General features: G+C 39.5%; 1 protein-coding gene across 1 annotated transcript in view; it reads left to right on the top strand.

Annotated features, from left to right (window-relative positions):
• Positions 1-19,388, top strand: part of LINGO1 (leucine rich repeat and Ig domain containing 1) — a 233,686-nt gene that overhangs the window by 183,071 nt on the left and 31,227 nt on the right. Inside the window, exon 3 of the mRNA XM_075208283.1 lies at positions 12,984-13,065. The gene's annotated coding sequence lies outside the window, so the exon portion shown is untranslated. The remainder of the gene's footprint in view (positions 1-12,983; positions 13,066-19,388) is intronic.

Below are 19,388 nucleotides of genomic sequence, written 5' to 3' on the forward strand. Positions count from 1 at the left end.
TCCATGTATCCCTATCTGGAGGCCTGCTCATATCTGCTTCCCAATGGATTTTGTGTTTGGGAGTGAAGTATTGTTTTGAATGTACAAGTAAGCTATAGAGTGATGAGATCGTAACTTTTGAGAAGGAGCTGCGGTAACAAAGTGACTCAAGTTGCACCAGGGGCCAAGCAATGTGCGTCTTGGGAAGAGTACAAACAATGTAGTATTTGAATGTATTCCCACCTTCTGGAGCTCAAATCTTTGTTGCAATTTCTCCAATGGGACACATACATCTATTACCATTATAATGCATTTGGAGGACCAGTACAAAAAGACGTGACGATGATTGCCCTAGGACAAACTCAGAATTGTTCCAGAGTGTGGTGAGTGGAGAGGAATAAGAGGTGGTGCTAACGTGGGATTTACAATGGTGTCATATTTGACATGAAAAACAAACTGCTGGGTGTGAGAGCGCTAATGTAGACCTCCCTGTATCCAGGATGTCTGTGACTGCTGCCAGGGTGGAGACTTTTGCAGGCGTCGACTTCCAGAGCTATTTAGTTTGTCATAAACCAGGCCACTGTCTAGCTTAAATGGGATGCCAAATCCAAATAGTATAGGCAGATCCCTGGGAAACTCCTACTCCTTTAGGGGAAGCGCTTCTCAGGTTTATAAAACTAGTTCACAGGGGCTTATTCTTACAAAGAATCTTTGCCCTCCTTTGGAATAACTACACTGCGAGCCTCAAGGGCCTCTTTTGAGAAGGGGCTACCTTTTAAGATACTGCTGAACAGGGAAGTCAAATGGGAGTAAGGATAGCACTAAAGGTTTTGTAATAAGACCATGAAGCCATCTGGTCTTGGAGCTTTCTTTGATTTTAAACTTTTGACCATATCTGACACCTCTTTCTCTGTGATCTCGTCAACCAGCAAGTCCAAAGTGTTTGTGGTCAGTTTAGGCAGGTGACACTGGGTCACGAAGTCCTGTATCAGATGAGCAATACTTTTCCTCATTTAATATTTGGCCATGAAATTTTGCACGCCTTATTAGGCCTTAATGGTTCACAGTCCAACATCAACTGCACAATACAGCAGAGACATCCAAACTCTATTCATAAATTATAATTTTTGTGAAATATAAATGTAGAAATACAGTGCAAAGTGGCCTTTCTGCTGAATAACGAAGCAAAAGTTCAGCTCAAAGATGTTGCGCCTGATTAAGGAAGTTAAGCAAGAAATTGAGTAAGTTTTCTTAAGTTTTCTGGACAAAACCATGTTACAATGCAAGGGGTGCAAATGAGTTTTTTTATTTTGCACATAAGTTAAATACTGGCTGTTTTTTCATGTAGCACACAAATACTTGATAGTTTCTTTGTACATTGAAATTTAAAGTTGAGCTAGAAAAAAAAAGCCAGTATTTAACTTATGTGCAAAATAAAAAACTCATTTGCACCCCTTGCATTGTGATATGGTTTTGTCCAGGAGAAAACTAAAGTAAAAAAATAAAATAAAAATAGTGCAATAATGAATCAGGCCCGTAAAATTTGATCCAAGTTAAGTTTTGCCACAACATTGCTTTTCTCTCAATCTGCCATTCTGCTAAAGTGTGATACTGCAGAAATTGAAAAGAACATGCTTTAAAATAGTTCCAGTGTGTGTTCTACATTGTTATTTTTTTATACATTAAGGGGCATATTCAATTCTCTGGTTTCCATGGTGCGTTAAAACTATTACCGTTATTACGGTAACAGTTAGCTGGATTTCAGCTCGTGGCTCAGGGAGCTGCGAGCTGAAATCCAGCGAGAAAACTACTGTAATAACGTTTTTTCTGTGCACTATTACCAACAGAAACAAAGGTAAGCGCTCATCCAATATGCAGCCCTTATAATACAGTTTGCAATATATATAAAAGAAAAGGGCGCAATAGAAATAAATATACAGACAAAAATGAACATATAGACAAAAATGAATGTTTATAGCTCTTTTGGAGAAAGTGTGAGTAGGAGTACCGTAATATGTATACCGGATGCCATGAGGAGGAGAGAGCATAAATTGATTCTTACCCTAGAATTCCCTATGCATAATAGCAGTCCTCAGCAAGCCGTCCAGGTAAAACGGTGAGTCTGCTGTAGATGAAATCTCCGTGCTGTCCGGGTATCTCGTGTGGCTGCGTCTGAAACGCGGAAGTAATAGACTAATCCGTCCAAGTACGGTGGCTGTAGAGGTGCAAAAATGTAACCCAACGCGTTTCATCTGGGTAGGACTTTCTCAAGGATTGCTGAGGACTGCCATTATGCATAGGGAATTCTAGGGTAAGAATCAATTTATGCTCTCTCCTCCTCATGGCGTCCGGTATACATATTACGGTACTCCTACTCACACTTTCTCCAAAAGAGCTATAAACATTCATTTTTGTCTATATGTTCATTTTTGTCTGTATATTTATTTCTATTGCGCCCTTTTCTTTTATATATATATATGTGCACTATTATCGTAATAATGGTAATAGTGTGTGGAGCGCGAGATTTTCGGCGTTTCCGCTAACAATTGAATATGCCCCTAAGTGTCAAAAATAAAGAAATTGCAAAAAAAATTTGTTCCAGTGCACAACATTCTATTAAAAGGGAACATTTTATCCCCAATGCAATTTTATGCAAATTAGTAAAAGTGGGCATGGTATAACTTTGTAGCCCAAACAAAAACACTTATATAGTCCTTTCTTAACAATTGTAACAAAAACCTATACAAACAATATGGTTATTCCAAAATGGAATGTTTACCTTATATGACACCTGTTTCATTAACAGCATTTTAACAATACTTTTTAGAACAAGGACTAATGTAAGAACAAGTTAATGAAATTAATTTGATTTACTCAAGACAGGATTTACAGAGAATTTTTGTAATACTAATATTATGCTACTTTAATATTTGGCCATAATTTTGCCTACTTTCAGCTTCCTCCAATTATATAGAATACTCTCTTCTTGGTGCATGATCAAGGACAACAAAACCTAAATTATAATATTTGTGTGCTCTACGAAAATACAGATATAAACCTTTCGGACTGTAGCAAAATTGTGCATTCTTTTGCATCCACATACTGTTTCATGACCCCATACCCGGCAGTGTAATGCCATACAGTATCTTAGGCCCATTAAGCTGTAGTTGAATTCCTATTTTAATATTGCTCAGCACTCAGTGTTGTCTGTATTCCTGCTCTTCCTGCTCGCTAATGTCTGCTTCCTACACCTTGTTTTCCCTGCTCTCCACACTCTGTGACTCTAGCTAATTAAAGGTGAGAAGTTGTCATTTCTCAGTTTTATATGTCTTTCTCACATTAGTGTCACCTTTGAGTAACACTTTCTATGCCAGAGTTGCTTCTTGCGTGATGGGTTGTTTTCATTTGTTTTATTATTTCCCTTCCACACTCTTTAATCATTGTGGTCTTTCCATTTGCCTATTGCGTAATTCGTTACTGTTTATCTCTTCAGCTTTAACTGTAATCATATTCTTATTATTAAACATTCATTCCTGAGTGCAGCTTCTACCCTATGTCCAACACTGTTTATTCTCTTCCCACTTTTCGTGAACTTTAATCCCTGTGCATGCTAACTGCCTATTTTACCTCCCAAAATTCCTGTCACTCTATCTATCTTTCTCTTCTCATTCCACATCCTTCAGTCCCTCTTGTCCTTTTCATTCTCTTCTCCTTTCTCAGGCACTGTGCTCTGTCCTTGTCGTTGCTGTATGAGTGCCATATGGCAGCTCAGATTAGGGGCACAGTGCCACTGCCCTAGGCTCTGTCACCAAACCAGACAGTGCTGGTGATGTGTCCTGAATCTCCTGTGGGTCACCCTGCAGGCAAACACCCTCTTTTATCCCTGCTGATCGTTCCTTCTTCTGTGTTGTTTGATACTGATTTACCTGTTCAAAATATTATTTACTTCTAATGCCAGTCTCCCAAAGTCCATTCATCTTACTCAAAACTTTATTTTCTTTTTCACTGATGCTAAATCTTTTTTTTTATTGTTTATCTTGGACCCCAAATGTCAGTATGACATTACCCTTAGACCTTATGTATCAGTGTGCCTTTGCTCTGGGGCCCCATTGAGGTCCTGACTGACACGTCACACACCCCTGATCTATTTTATCTTTACTATGTTTTAACTAGTCTCTCTTTCTCTCTAACATTTATCTCCAAGCCCAATGCCTCTCCCTCTGCTCCTTAGTTTTCTCCATCTCCGTAAGCACCCCCTCCCTTCTCTGGCTTCTCCCTCTACCCCCTCCTCCTCTCATCATGCTGTAATTACATAGATCAGTCAGTAATCTGTGATACGCTGTGATTACACATTAGACTGTGTGACTATCAAGACATTCCTCAGCATTGCCAGTCCAAGAGGTCTCTGCACTCCTCCGCTGTCTGCAACTTGAGCTCATTTTCTGCCTTCATTGCAAATAGGAAGATTAGTTTTGTTAACTATCTGAATTATGTATCAAGCTGAATCACTCCTGGTAAAACAATGTTATGTTTTTGTGTTAAGTGGAGACTCAATCATAAAAGAAGTTGCTGTCTCTCCTACATGTGGATGATGTGCAGTTTCCCATGCAGTACCTTTATTTTTTATCACAGTTATTCACATATTCTAATTCTTGTTACTTGCAAGTCTACTGAAATATTGGGAGGTTATAGATAGATAGATAGATAGATAGATAGATAGATAGATAGATAGATAGATAGATAACCTGCTGAACTAGGACTTGTTATTGCTTCACCCTATATTATAATAGGTATAACCCCTGTGATAACCTGGTTGGTGGAGCCTATTTGTCAAGCATTGAGGCGGTACTCCCTATTTTGTTATCACCATCATCAGATTTGTTACAAGAACAGAAGCATTTAAAAAATGATTTATTCTTACAACAAAGCATTTTTCAAATGCGTTACTGTTCATGTTATTTTTATTAATTTATTTTTTTTAAAAAAAAAAAAGAAAGGTTCTTGTTAATTATACGGGTACCACCAGAGCTCACCAGTGTCGCATGTCTTGAAATCTCTCGGTGCCTGGCTCAAATCAAGATTCGCTCATGCAGAAAATTTGAAAACAACGGTTCAAGCAGAAGGTGCGGTGCTGATAAGCTACAATGACGTCTATATAATTCTGCACCTAAAAGGCTATTTGTAGCAGTAAAAAATATATATAATGTATTAAAATGTTAAACATGAACTTTACTGTATAAAAGTGAATGTACTTTCTTTCTCTCCTTTTATCTCTCTTTTCCTCTTCCATTGTTTTCACTTCATTTGATTTGCACTTTCTGTTTACTGTTGTTAAGTTCAGGGGCCGCGTTCACTGTGCCCTGCCTAAATGGAGGCTTCCTACTGACAGACACACTCATTTACTGGGAAGGAATCTGGCTGGCTGGATACTGTGGGGCCTGTACGAGAGTCATCCTCATTATCATCATTTATTTATATAGTGCCACTAATTCCGCAGCGCTGTACAGAGAGCTCATTCACATCAGTCTATGCTCTATTGGAGATTTCAGTCTAAATTCCCTACCATAGACACTCACAGACAGACAGACAGAGAGGGAGAGACTAGGGTCAATTTTGAGAGCATTAATGGAAGTCTCCTATTGACATTGAGGCTCCCATTTAATTATTTAAATACTGTGGTGGGATGGTGGTGGTTGCGGCCTATGTGGCCTCGTCACAGGACTCCCATAGGCTATGGGAGACTTATTGGACCAGTTCTGTGTCAGTGAATGACACGGCCTTGCATAGGAGGCTCACAGCCGCATCCGTCTTCACCAGTCAGGCTGGATGCCAGCCCCAAATGTTCAGTAGGAGTCAGGCCTGGGGGCACATGCCTCACTAGCCCAGTCTGCCCCTGCTTATAGAGAACTGTCTACTTACACTTTTGCATACTGATTGCACCTTATTTATTGTGCAAATTACTTTTAAGAAGCAGTTCTACTATGGTAAAATTACTTTAAAAGTGCAATATGTGTGTTTTTTTTGTTTTCATTTTAAATACATTGGTTAACTTGCACAGAACTGTGTACAAATAGCATCCCACTGAATCTAGTGGTTAATGCAAACACAATGCTGGTGTTAAAATCACAACCTATTATAAAGCCCTGCACTGCTATGATTTTGGCCATTTCAATGACACAGAATTGCAACCATATGATCACATATATATAAAGCTCAGATCTGCCTATTATCATTCAGAACAAATGATTGTCGGCTTCAGTCATGAGCATTGGTGGAAAATAAAAATGCCTCAAAGCAGTCACATGACCGAACAGCAGAGTAAACTGGCTTTAGTACAAATCCAGCATTTTTTACTATTATTTTAGCTTATGATATTTTTTTGGTGTTTTATGTGCTCGTTTTGTTTTGTCCCACGCTCGGAGGCCTCCTGAAGCAGTACAACATATCGTGCATGTCATCCCCCCATAAAACTACATTGGTTGCTCTAACATTTATTTGAGGATATATCTATATGAATGTGTACTAAAAACAGAAATGCTCCTGAGTAATAACCTTTCAGTCTACTGCATTAAGCCATGGTTTTTGTTTCTTTTTTTTATTTAATAAAAATGTTGATGAATCTGCTTTCTCTGCTCCTTTTACATATAATTCCAGTTGCAAAGGCAAAAAAGGAGAGAAGAAAAGATAAATAACTTAAGTACTTGGAATAGGGACTAGCACTATGTATTGGGATATACACTGATCAGCCACAACATTAAAACCCCCTGCCTAATATTATACAGGTCCCGCTCGTGTCATTAAAACAACTCTGACAGGGTGAGGCATGGACTCCATAGACCTTTGAAGGTGTCCTGTGGTATCTGGCACTAAGACGTTAGCAGCAGATCCTTTAAGTCCTGTAAGTTGCGAGGTGGGACCTCCATGGCTCAGACTTGTTTTTCCAGCACATCCTACAGATGCTCGATTTAGATTGAGATCTGGGGAATTTAGAGGCCAAGTCCACACCTTGAACTCTTTGTCATGTTCCTCAATCCAATCCTGAACATTTTTTTGCAGTGTGGCAGGGTGCATTATTCTGCTGGAAGAGTCCACTGCCATCAGGGAATACCATTGCCATGAAGGGGTGTACTTGGTCTGCAACAATGTTTAGGTAGGTGGTATGTGTCACAGTAACATCCACATGAATGCCAGGACCCAAGGTATCCCAGCAGAACACTGCCCAGAGCATCACACTGCCTCCGCTGGCTTACCTTCTTCCCATAGTGCATCCTGGTGCCATCTCTTCCCCAGGTAAATATCGCACACGCACTTGGCCATCCACATGATGTAAAAGAAAACATGATTAATCAGACCACGCCAACACGCCATGCCTGTATGTTGACTTATTTCTATTATAGACAGCATTAACTTTTTTCAGCAATTTGTGTTACAGTAGCTCTACTCTGGGATTGGACCAGACAGGCTAGCCTTTGCTACCCATGGGCATCAATGAGCCTTGGGTGCCCATGACCCTGTCGCCAGTTCACAGTTCACTTTTTGTAGGTACTAACCACTGCATATTCAGGAACACCACGGACATGCCGCTTTGGAGATGTTCTGATCAAATTATCTAGCCATCACAATTTGGCCCTTGTCATAGTTGCTAAGATCCTTATACTTGTCCATTGTTCCTGTTTCCAACACAACAACTTCCGGAACTGACTGTTCACTTGCTGCCTAATATTTTGCACCCTTTGGCAGGTGCCATTGTGACGAGAAAATCAATGTTATTCACTTGCCATTGGTTTTAATGTTGTGGCTGATCAGTGTATTATTGCGTTGCAAATTTTTTATTCGTATTAGATGAACTCTGGATGAGAATAGTGTTATGAAGGTAAATCAAGTTGTTAGGATTTATGTGTATGTTCTAAATATTTTCTGGTTGTTGTGTTTTAAACAAAGAATTAATTATTGTTATATTAAACGGATTCTGAAAGTAGTAATTAGATTGAAATCTGGAGTCACACAAAGTGGCTGCCTTCTGTAGTCTTATTTTGTTTGATTTGTTAATAAAAATCAGAAAGATGGCAGAAGCCACATGTTTAATTAAAGCCTAAAATTGCTTAATTACGTTTGACTGCTTCCTTATCCACATTCAAACAAATTTCAAAAAAATGCTGCTGCAAACAGAATGTGAACATGGATGCTGAATACCTTCGTGCGGACTGCTTAAGTGTTATAAAAATAGAACCCATAAAATGAAGGATATGGTGGTTAGTGCTGCATGCACAGATGGCTATGCATCACTTCTCCTGCAAGTTAACTGTGCAAAAAAAGGTGTTTTTGATCCACAGTAAAGGTTTGTTACATGGAAATCTTCATACTGACAATCGTTACCCACATAGCTTGTCCATAGAGTGTAAGAATTAGCGAAACCTGCTCCCAAATGTTTAAGTACAAAATGCCCCACCCCAACTGCTTAGGTACAGAGATGCTAAGGATTGCTTGCAATCTTATCACCCTATTGATATATCAGGTTGTGTATATCCAGATGCAATGGGAAATACAGTCCCAATCTCTCTCCTTTCAGCCTATTGCACTCAGCACTTGATGCTCAATGGTACTTTCTTATGACTCCCATTCCTGACTATTTTGAAGGTGATGCTTGTAAAATATGTCTGTGTTGCTATTATTCATATGCATTGGGTTAGAATGTCTGGTTTTAGTACTGTGCTGTGTCTTATCTGTTGTATACTCCCTCTCCCTCACTGCTTCTCAGACATTGCAGGAATTTGTCATAAACTGGAGAGCTCACTGTCCAGTCTTACAGGTGCTGTCCAATTTCTCTCACTCTTGTAACAGTTAATTATGGCTCCATTGTGTATATTGAGATAAGTAAAAGGGTCAGTAATAAAAGAGTGATGGCAAGGGGAAGGGAAGAGGTAAAGGGATGGTTCTGATAATAGACAGAGAATATGAGGGAATATAATGGTACAAGGGGAGGTAAATACATGTGTTTGGAGTGGGAGGAGAAAAAGAATGTTGCAGTGGAAGGATTGAAGGGGAAGGTAAAGGTGGGAGAGGAGACAATAAGGATACACATTAGAGGAACATATCATTGAGGAATGGAAAACAAATCAAAGCTATAAGTAATTATCATAGATGTAATGTAAGTGAATTCAGTTGTGTGGCTGGAGACTTCTCACAAGCTGGGTGCCCCTTATAAAGGACGTGTAATTAAATGGAAGGGGGATGTAGCAAGGGTCCTGGTAGCAGGCTGTGAGTGGGATGAGAATGGGTTGGAAGAATTTGGCAAATATTTAGTATGTTATTTATTCATTGTGTTTTAATGGCCAAATAATTAATTAAATCAGATATATCAAGAAACGTTAATTGCAATGTAGAAAGATGAGTGAACACTAGACTATATTTTGTTAAGACATTGCATGGATTTGTATATACATGCTACAAACAATATAGTTTTACTTCAATCTTGGAGGTTATTTATTTGCAACATTGCAAGTATACAGCAGCCCATAGCCACAAATAAGCAATTAGACTTAATCAGTTTGATGCAGGATGGACAATAGAAGCAAATGTCACATTGGTTGCTATGCAGTAATGCACATTCACTGTTTTGCACTTCGTTAGTTTTTCCAACTAGTTGCTATTATTTGCTATCTGCAATAGCAAATCTGCCTTGTGTAGACAACTTTAATTTTGTTTTTTACCCAAACCCTCCTTGTCATAATAACAAGATACATTTTGTTGTAATCTGTTTCTTTGTAACAATATTTCCATTATCCATATTCCTAATATTCACTATGTTGCCATGTATTTCTTACCTTGAGGTGTCATTGTTGCCACTACTGCCTAATGAAGTTTAATCAAAGATGAATGTCTTGTTTGACAAAGAATATGGCACCCCCTACAGGCCGTTAGGAACTATAACCCCGACAAAATATGAATACTTAAAATCAGTGCTACCCTTCCTTTACAGTAACATGTACATTTCAGATTTGCATTAAGCATTTTAGAGATTATTAATATATCAAATATACAGATACTCTAATAAACTACAAACTATAATTGTTGTTGTAAAATATGTTACATTCCGTCATCTTGCAGTCTTTCCAGATTCCTGTTAGTTTGTGTCTCGTCCTAGTAGTTCCAGATTTCTGCAGTGTTTGGAGAGATGCAGTTCTTTATTGTCCAATTAAATGTGTCACTTAGTAGATTACTTTTTCTCGAACATGGGACTAGCCCTTTAACCCATTAAACATATCACTGTCATTTAGTCACTGCGTTACTGCCCCTCTGGTAGAGAGAGAGTTTTTACTCTTCCCCTCAGGCGACAGAATGAAATATATAGGGCAGAATAAAAGGTTTCTGTGAGTTTGGATGGATTCAGAAAGTCAGATGCTTTTGAAGGAGAGAAAACTTGTTTCCCTAAATACTACCGTTTTTTTTGTACATGTTATTGTAAAATTCTGTATATCTATCTATACATCTGTCTCATATTCCTGATCACTAAAACACACACCCACATATTCATTAGCCATGTTCAGATATGTATTCTCTGTGGATGAAATGGACACGTTTTCAAATATATGGGTGGAAAATACTTTTAATTTGATCCTTTTTCGGTTCTATAGAAGCAGATATGTTTTAGACATATTCCATAGAACAACATAGGAATTTCAAAGCTTTATTTCTGCGTAATAAATCTGGCCTATGTCTATTTTCATCTGTGCAGTTCTCTATGACTTCGCTGGCCTTTATTCCCTCCTCCCCACCCGCTTTATCTGTCATCACATTTTTATCCCTCATTTTCTCATTAATTAATTTTTTAATTAAAAGTATCACATATGGCAGTGGGGGTTTTGTTCGGATCCTAGCCAAATCCTGCACTAGCAACCCTGCACTGCATCTTATCTCAGTCCTTCTATGCTATACCCTCTGCTACTGCACACATCCCTTAGTGCACCCCCATTGTACAGGAGAAAAGAGCAGGGAGGCAGCGGTGGTTGAAGGTGGAGAGCGAAAAAGCAGAGGGAGAAATCGGAGGCATATAGATGAAGGAAATATGAATAGAGGAGAGAAGAAAGAGCAAAGGGGGAGGGAGGCGAGGGAAGGAGAGACGGATCGATTAAAACAGCAGCTTGAATCCCTCGCAGTTCCTGCCTCATACATGGCTTCTTGACCTGGATTATAGACATACACAGATCCGCTGTGTATGTACAGTATTATACAGTATACAGTGCACGTATTGTGTATGTGTGTGTCTGTGTGCCCTACACCGCTCAGTACTACTATTAATCATTCCTTTCTGAGTACTGCATGAAATTCTCAGCTTTACAACACTACATCGGATGTTGGTGCTGCAATATGATGTGAAACATGTCCCAATGGCCTGCCACACTTCAGTACCACAGACAGCAGCATCTTTCATGTTTTGTAGCTCTCTTGTCTCTACCTTTCTCTTTCTTTATCTAATCAATGTCTTCTATATCCCAGTCTTTCTCTCCTTATTACCTTTTCAGTATTCATTGTCTCACTACTCACTTTCTCATCCCAGTTAGGCTCAGCTACAGACACTGCATCAGGTTTACAATACCCCTTCCTTACACATCACATCTTCCTCTCTTCTATATCACTGTCTGCTCTCTCTCTTACCAGCTCTCCCGCCTACTGTCTCCCCTGTGCTCTGTATTTAACAGGACAGCCCAAGCGGATGGCTGGATGCACTCTGCGCTTCGTTGAGTCCTATTATCTGTGCAAAAACAAAACCCACAAGCCCTCCTCCCATCGAGAATCCTCTTCCGTCCTTCCACCGCTTCTTCTGTCTATCTCTGTATTTTCTTCTGTCCTGTGCTCTATTTCTTTGCTTTTCTAGCAAGATGCTATTTCCATAGCTTTTCCATCCTTCACAGACCTTTAAGAACACTGCCAGGTGAAATGGCAATGTGACATTGTAAGACTATAACAGAGATGCTGAATTTGCATTTATTTTTTTTACTTCAAACCCCCCTACCATGATTCCATGCATAACTGTGCCCTATAATCCATCATATTGACAAAAAATATTTATATTGCTTCTTTTATGAAGCGACTGTTACTGAATGCGAACAATATGTGAAAGGAAAGTGTAAATGATAAGAACGTACATTTCTATATATTTATTTTATTTATGCTGTATTTGAACAATATAAGATGATTAGGTTGGGAATGTAGAGGTGAGTACAGTATGTGGTTTGGTTGAAGGTTAATGACATTTTGAAGGGGCTATCCGACCGAAAATATAGTGTTAATTTCCTGTGTTATGACTGCAGCAGTTTTGTACATAGCTGCGTAATCATCAGTGTCTCCGCCACCTAAAAGGTCAAGGACAATTTCTCCATAATTCTGTTGAGATACAGACATTTCAAGAATACATCGCTGCACACGATGTTTCACAGTTTTCAATCATATTGACACCTTAGTGCATGCAGCCAAATGGCAAAGATAATGCAAGCAATATTCACCAATATCTATATTACACACTAAACTGTGTGCAGAGTCTGTTTGTGCAACACATTAGTGCAAGCAAATGTTTAACAATCATTTATTATAGTTTACATTGAACAAGGCTCTTTTTAAGGCTCTTGTTCACCTTGGGAATGCCCACAACCTTCACTTTTCTTATCAGTTTGGTGACGGTGGTTCCCTTGGGAGTTCCTACCTTGTACTCAGTGGCTTTCCATGTCATTTTTACTGAGCAGAGAAGAGAGTTCATTACAAATTAACAGTGGGGTCCAAGGTGAAGGGCCCCCACAGAAATTTTACAAGGTGGGATTAAGAGGGGGCATCCGCTAAAGAGTGTGCTTTGTTCCAAATGGCCTTTATAGACAATACCGATTTTTACCAATTTATATGGGGACATAATTTATCTCCAGAAGATCTAGCACTGTAGAGAAATCAAAATGTGTATAGCCAAACCTGCAGGTACATTTATGGAAAGGGCTAACCCACTCTTCCTTTTTCAGAGTACATGATTGGGCGTTGGAAGACAAAAACACTCCATATCTGTGTGCAGCAGCCAGTCGGTGTCCTTTACAACTCATCAAGGTACGTGATGTGATGTCTACTTATGTGTACCTAATGTGTTGTATGCTTTTCTCCATCTAACTGGAAGAGAGAGGTGTTATCCTATTATGGGAGAGGGGAAAGTGTTATAGTAACACGGGAAACTATCATGTCTTGAGCACTGTGATTTTGCCATCTGCCTCTGTACCACCTCTTTATTCAGAGCTGTCAAAGTTATAGAATGTGGACTGTGATAGTTTTTCCATAGGTCTCCATGGTATCAGACTGAGGATGAGACAGTCACATACAAACCTCATTTGCTAACTGGAAAGATGTAGATTAGAGAGATACTTGCATACAATTTATGTTTAAACATTTAAGAAGAGAAAAGTTGGTTTCTCTTTTGTAAAGATAATTCTATGTACACATATCAAACAAAAATAATTTTTTTGTACTTGTTAAATACATTTCACTCCAAAGTAAATTTGCATGTTTTCTTTAGTTTTTCCCCCTCAGTCTCTATAACTTCACATTTCATTGTGCAGCACATAATAGGTAGGTATATTATTGCAAATTAGCTGATAATGATGTCAGTAGATATATAATATAGAAGAGCTATTCTAAACTGTCCCCACACCATTGCTTGTGTTCAGTTACCTCGTTGCTCCTCCCTCCACTTCACTTCTGGGCTAGTTGATGATGTCACATACAGCAATGGTCATCAGCCAATGCCATTTTCCTTCCTGAAAGATCATTTCTGGTAAGTTAGGTCTGAAACTGTGTGTGGGCTGCATGCAATGTCCCTTTAGATGTCTCTTGAGCTTTCTATGTTGACCAGAACAACTTATCTTGCACAGAGGAGTTCAAACAAGGCCGAGATACTCTTTATGTAAGTGGGTATTCTATGTCCCCACAAGCAAGAGTCACACCCTAAAAACCCCTAAAAGGTTACCACTTAAGTGCCATTACCCTGCTCCCACTCCAGTTGAGTGTAGCCTGCAAAACTTTTCTCCTTTTTCTTACTGAACATGTTTCTAGCGCTTCATATAATGACCAAAACAACCTATTCCACATTGAGGAGGCCATACAGGCTGTCGGTAGCTTGATTATCTGTGTCAGCCCCAGTCTGTGTCATGCTGTAGAAAAACTAGTATTTTTGTATTTTTCCATTTATTGCACCTCAGCCAAGGTATAGGATAATTTTCATCTGTAGACGCCATTGGAGCAGCGCCTATTGTGGCCGCACTATCACAAGGTAGGGGGAGCAGGTAGAAGGCTTGTGTAGCCGTTACCACACTTTATGTACAGCATTGTTCTATTCAACAAAAAGATCTTTACAAAACACATACTATTTGTAAAATTGGTCATCTTTTCAGTAAAGTGTCATTTTAAATTAAAGAGCATATGGAATTACAACAAACACTGGAGTGCGTAGAGCGCATAGAACAAGTGCTACTGTGCAGCTCGCAAATATCATTTAAAGAACGTGACATATTCAGGGACAAAAATATCAAAGGACATGATTAATAACCACGCTGTGCCCTGGGAATCAAGGACAGTTTATAATTATGCATTATTCTACTCATTTCATTTACTGTATGGCATTTTTTTTTAAGTTCATCTTAGATGTTATCATTCGCTATGAGCCCTGCGTTCTTACTTTCTCATTCACTACCTTATCACTGCTGCACCCTCTTCAGCTCTCTTCGTCTCTCTGCCCGCTGGCTGAGTGTTACACACTGTGACAGCTCTGGCTGGATGCAGTCATATAATTTACATCACTCTGCTTCTCTCCCACTCCCCCCTCCCTCATTCTTTATGGGCCAGATGGAATGGTCAGTCTGTCTGCTTCCTTCACATCTCTCCCTGTCTTCCTTCCTGCCTCTCATACTCTGTACAAGGATCTGCCTATCCCCTTCTTTTATTTTTCATTGTAATTCCAAATCTTTCAGTGTTTATCAGCACAGGTGTCGGTTACAGCATACCAACAAACAAGTTAATTGGGAAATTGCATGAATATATATATATAATTGCATAAACTATTTAAATATAGTTTTAATAAACTAGTTTTCATATTCTATTTTTTATACAAAACAAGTGAACACACATTGTAGGAGCACCAGAGACACAGATCACAATTTACAATAGTTAATCACTAAAAGGCAGATATACAAAAATGTAGACATGCAATTTCACATCTCAAATACTGTTGACCCAATCAGATAGAGGATTCCACCTGTGCAAGGCTAAGCAAATCTTACCAAGAGGTGAGAAACATGGTCTAGAAACATACGAAAAGCAGACTGTGGTTTACATCCAGGGACAAGGGCATAGGCAAACCGAGGGGGTGTTTCCTAGTGCCTGGAAACCCCCCTCAAAGTCTGTGACACTGTATAATTGAGGTAGCTGTACCCTGCTCCCGCTTTACACAGTTCTGCTTGAAAAGGGAGAGCTGCGTGCACCTAACAGTAGTGCACGTAGCATTGCCCATGTATATTATGGGGATAGGAAGAGTTGGAGAGCAGCCAAGCACTGTCTAAAATTATAGCTACGCCCCCATGCATGGTGGTTATGCCCACTGGTGGCGTGGTGTGGAAACCCCCCTTTACAAATCCTGCGTTTGCCCCTGTAGGGGTACATCTTGGGCAGCAGATACACAATACAAGCAGCACAGGAGGTGCTTTTATTCCTTTATTTTATATATTCATCCTGTAATACCAGTCTATGGGCCTGACATTCTAGTAAAACCTGGTCATGAAACTGGTTTATATATCTGGTCAATGGGCTGCATTACATACTCATATACATGGTCAAGGGACAATATTTTATTGAGATTTTAGTAAATTTGAGGAAAGCTTGTGGGGTACAGAAAGGAAAAAAACAAAGGGGAGTGGGACAAAAATAAGGAGAGCAGATACATGAATAAGATAGCATAACAGTGTCTTCCAATTGGTACAGAGGATATCGGAATTATAAAGGTGGTGGTCAATATTCAGTCTAAACAGACAATAAGATAAAACACTGTAGTGGCAACTGTAGCGTTTCTTAAGGTGCCAATATGCGCTACAGTGTTATTGGGCATTAGGAAGCAACAACATGGAGATATAGGTAAGAGGAAGGACGGGAGACATGGGGATGTTAGTATAGGGGGGGAGGGAATAGAAAGGGAGATGTGATAAGAGAGAGGAGTCGAGTTCTCCAACCTAGTCAGAGGGAGAAATTACGCAAGCCGAGTTTCTGAATCAAAATATTCAGTCCAGGTGTGCCAAGTAGATAAAAATTGGGACATTCAAGATCAAGTTATGGATTACAGGAGGCCGGAGAGGGAGGAGAAAAAAGCAGGTGAAAGGGGAAGGAAAGGCATGTGATCCTAAAAATAAGTTCAGACACCTCTTTCCAATAGGGCAACTCCACTAAATGTGGGACAGGGTTTCTCGAATGGCCATCCAATCCTCAATGTCAAGCATCTCCTTCATGTCCTCCTCCCAGCGGAGCTCGAGAAGTTCTTTATCTGGGAGATTGTGGTTCATTAGAAGTGAATAGAAGGTAGAAATACGTGCTTTGGAGGAGGACTGATGAAGACAGAAAGTCTCTACGGGGCAGGGAGTGCAGGGGAGTCGTGGGTCAATAATTGTCTTATGGAGGTGTCATATTTGAAGGTATTGATAAAAAGAAGTGGTCGGTAGGTAAAGGCAATCGCGAAGCTCAGAAAACTCTGGGAAGAAGCCCAATGGAACAATATCAGGAGGAATTTACAGTTATGTCTTGTCCAAGCAGAAAAAGCCTTAGGATTAAGACCCGGAGGAAAGATGGGGTTATGCCATAAGGGGGTCATCCGTTTAGGGTTGCTTATTAAATTAATGGCACGAGTACAGTATTTCCATATAGTAAGAGAAAAGTGAACAGTGGGTGGGAGAAGGTGTTGTGAGGGCAGATCCCCAGAGTCAGGCCAGTAGGGGAAAGACATGTGTAATATATCCGCCTCCACATCTACCCACATTCTGTAACCAGAGTTAGCGTGGTACAGAACTATTGGTCAAGGGACATTATTTAAGGCTGCGCTACAACCTACGCTAACATTTTACTAACCTTATCGTTACACAAGCGAAAGCACTTGAGGATGCTCCATGCAGTTTATGATTGGTCCTCCCTATCACATTCCACCTCCACTGCCATTTTAAAGTGGTGAATGAAATTGATTTGCTGGTTCAGAACCAGCAGAGTCCAGGGAAATAAAGGCTGCATAGAGCAGCTCCCGGGGCTCCAACAAGAAATAGTAGAAGGTCAGTAAAAGTCTAGTAGACGGTAGTGCAGTTTTAATAAGTGGTAAATGATCTGTAATATATGGGTGGAAATAAGGTCCTATTATATACCCGGTCATGTATTATAGCCTGGTCATGAGGCTGTATTATATGCTGGACATAAAGGTGCATGTTTTGCTGGGCATACAATTGTATTTTATAACTAATAAAGGAAACCCAAGGCTAACATGGAGAGAGCATACAAAGTCCTCATAGGTAGCAACCTGGTTTGGCATTGAGTCTAAAGCCCCAGCTCCATGAGGTACCATCACTAACTGCAGTGTTCATTAATGATCATTAATGTATTGTATGCTGATTAATTTATTGCTGTAAAACAAAATATTGTCTATTTAACCATCCTTAGCTATTTTACTGCACCTCCTTGTAAACCAATGTAATATGCTGTTCTGGTTTAATGGGGATGGACAGGTGGCAAAGTAAGGGGGTAAAAGCTCTTTAGGGATACTCAAGTATCTGCGCTAGTGGTGCATTTCAAGTGATACCATGCTTGTCTGTTTTGTCTTTGTATGGACAATGGCACGTGGCTATAATTTTCAACATATGTTTTTTATGCAGTATATGGAAAACTTTGAAGTATTCCCTATTTCTGTATACTATATGTATTAGTGTCCATTCTTTTGCTGTACACTTGTACAATCACTCTAACCTTTTCTATGCTCTAGCTAGTACACACAATTTGTATTCTGAGAAAGTAATAAAATATTTGGCACTTACAGCATATCACTCCCACTTGTCTATATGGGGCAATTATCCCCAGGAAACATTTTAATACAGCACTGATCTTAGCTTGATATTGTGCATTTACTAAAATAGTTAATACTGTAAATGCTTAAAACAGTTAATTGTGTCAGCACACATTTCAGTTGCCTTGGTCATCTCTGACTTGGGTTTAGGCAAAAGAAAAATGCAGGGCTAAGGATTCAACAATGTGCAGTAGAACGTCATTATTCACATTGGCTGAAGACAGTATTAACCCTAAATACAAACTAGGTTATACCCATCACTGCTACTGCTTCATACCTTATTTATCCCACCCACATTCTTCTGCTGTCTTCAGTTTCTGCGCTCTACTGTTGTCTCTATCCATGTATTTCTGTCTCTTTTACCCCTAAGCCTCATTCTCTCTTGCAGTCTGTCCTCTCATTAAAGTCTGCTTTCCTGTATCTCCAGTGCCACTACCAGAAGACATTAGATCCTCTCAGACTGATCCATCCTCTATTAATCCCCTGATCAATAGTAGTATCAATCACCTACTATACCCTAGTGCTTCCTTGGTTCATGGGATAATTAACTTGTTCCTTACTGGACCTTCAGACTGGACTCATTTGGCTGCAGGTAGTATGTTTTTGCTGCATATTTACTTCTAGTTGTAGCAGGCTTGGTATAGCCACTAGATGTACCTAACTCTTGCTGCATCTGGCAGGTGTTCTACCAAGCATCCACACCTTACGTGACGTTTATTCATGGGTCTGTATTATAGACTTGGCATGCAGTGGTATTATAAGTATGACCAGGATTTAATTTGGGCTGGAACGCACAGAAGAGCAGTTGCAGCACTTCTTTTGTCCCCATAGTATTTAATGTTAAAAGATAACTTTTATTTTCCCCCCAGCATATATCATAAGTGTTTCAGTTCGACTTCTTTTTATCTACCACAGCTTTAGCAGTATGACAGGTTATTGGGCTATGTTATTTGCTTGATTATGTAGCTGATTTACCCGTCTGATCATGCTGTGTAGTAATCTACATTATAAAATGTTTACCAGGCCCTCCTTGGTGCTGAGCTTGTGCATCTAAGCTAGCTGTGCGTTACTGTCTAAGTGGACTTTGGAGCACTTTGACCTCTAGCATGTTATGTTTACTGAAGGTGATTATACAATGCATATGTAGTAAAAATTGCATTCAACGTGCAGAAAATTAGACATTTTGTGATGCGGTTGGCTGATATTGAGAAATTTACATTTTTATAGACAAACATTTCCACAGAGAACTCTCTAAAACCTGGGAAAGCCCTTGGATATTGGGAACAGTTGGCAAGAGATA

The sequence above is a fragment of the Mixophyes fleayi genome, chromosome 4, assembly GCF_038048845.1.
Source record: "Mixophyes fleayi isolate aMixFle1 chromosome 4, aMixFle1.hap1, whole genome shotgun sequence".
NCBI classification, from domain to species: domain Eukaryota; kingdom Metazoa; phylum Chordata; class Amphibia; order Anura; family Limnodynastidae; genus Mixophyes; species Mixophyes fleayi.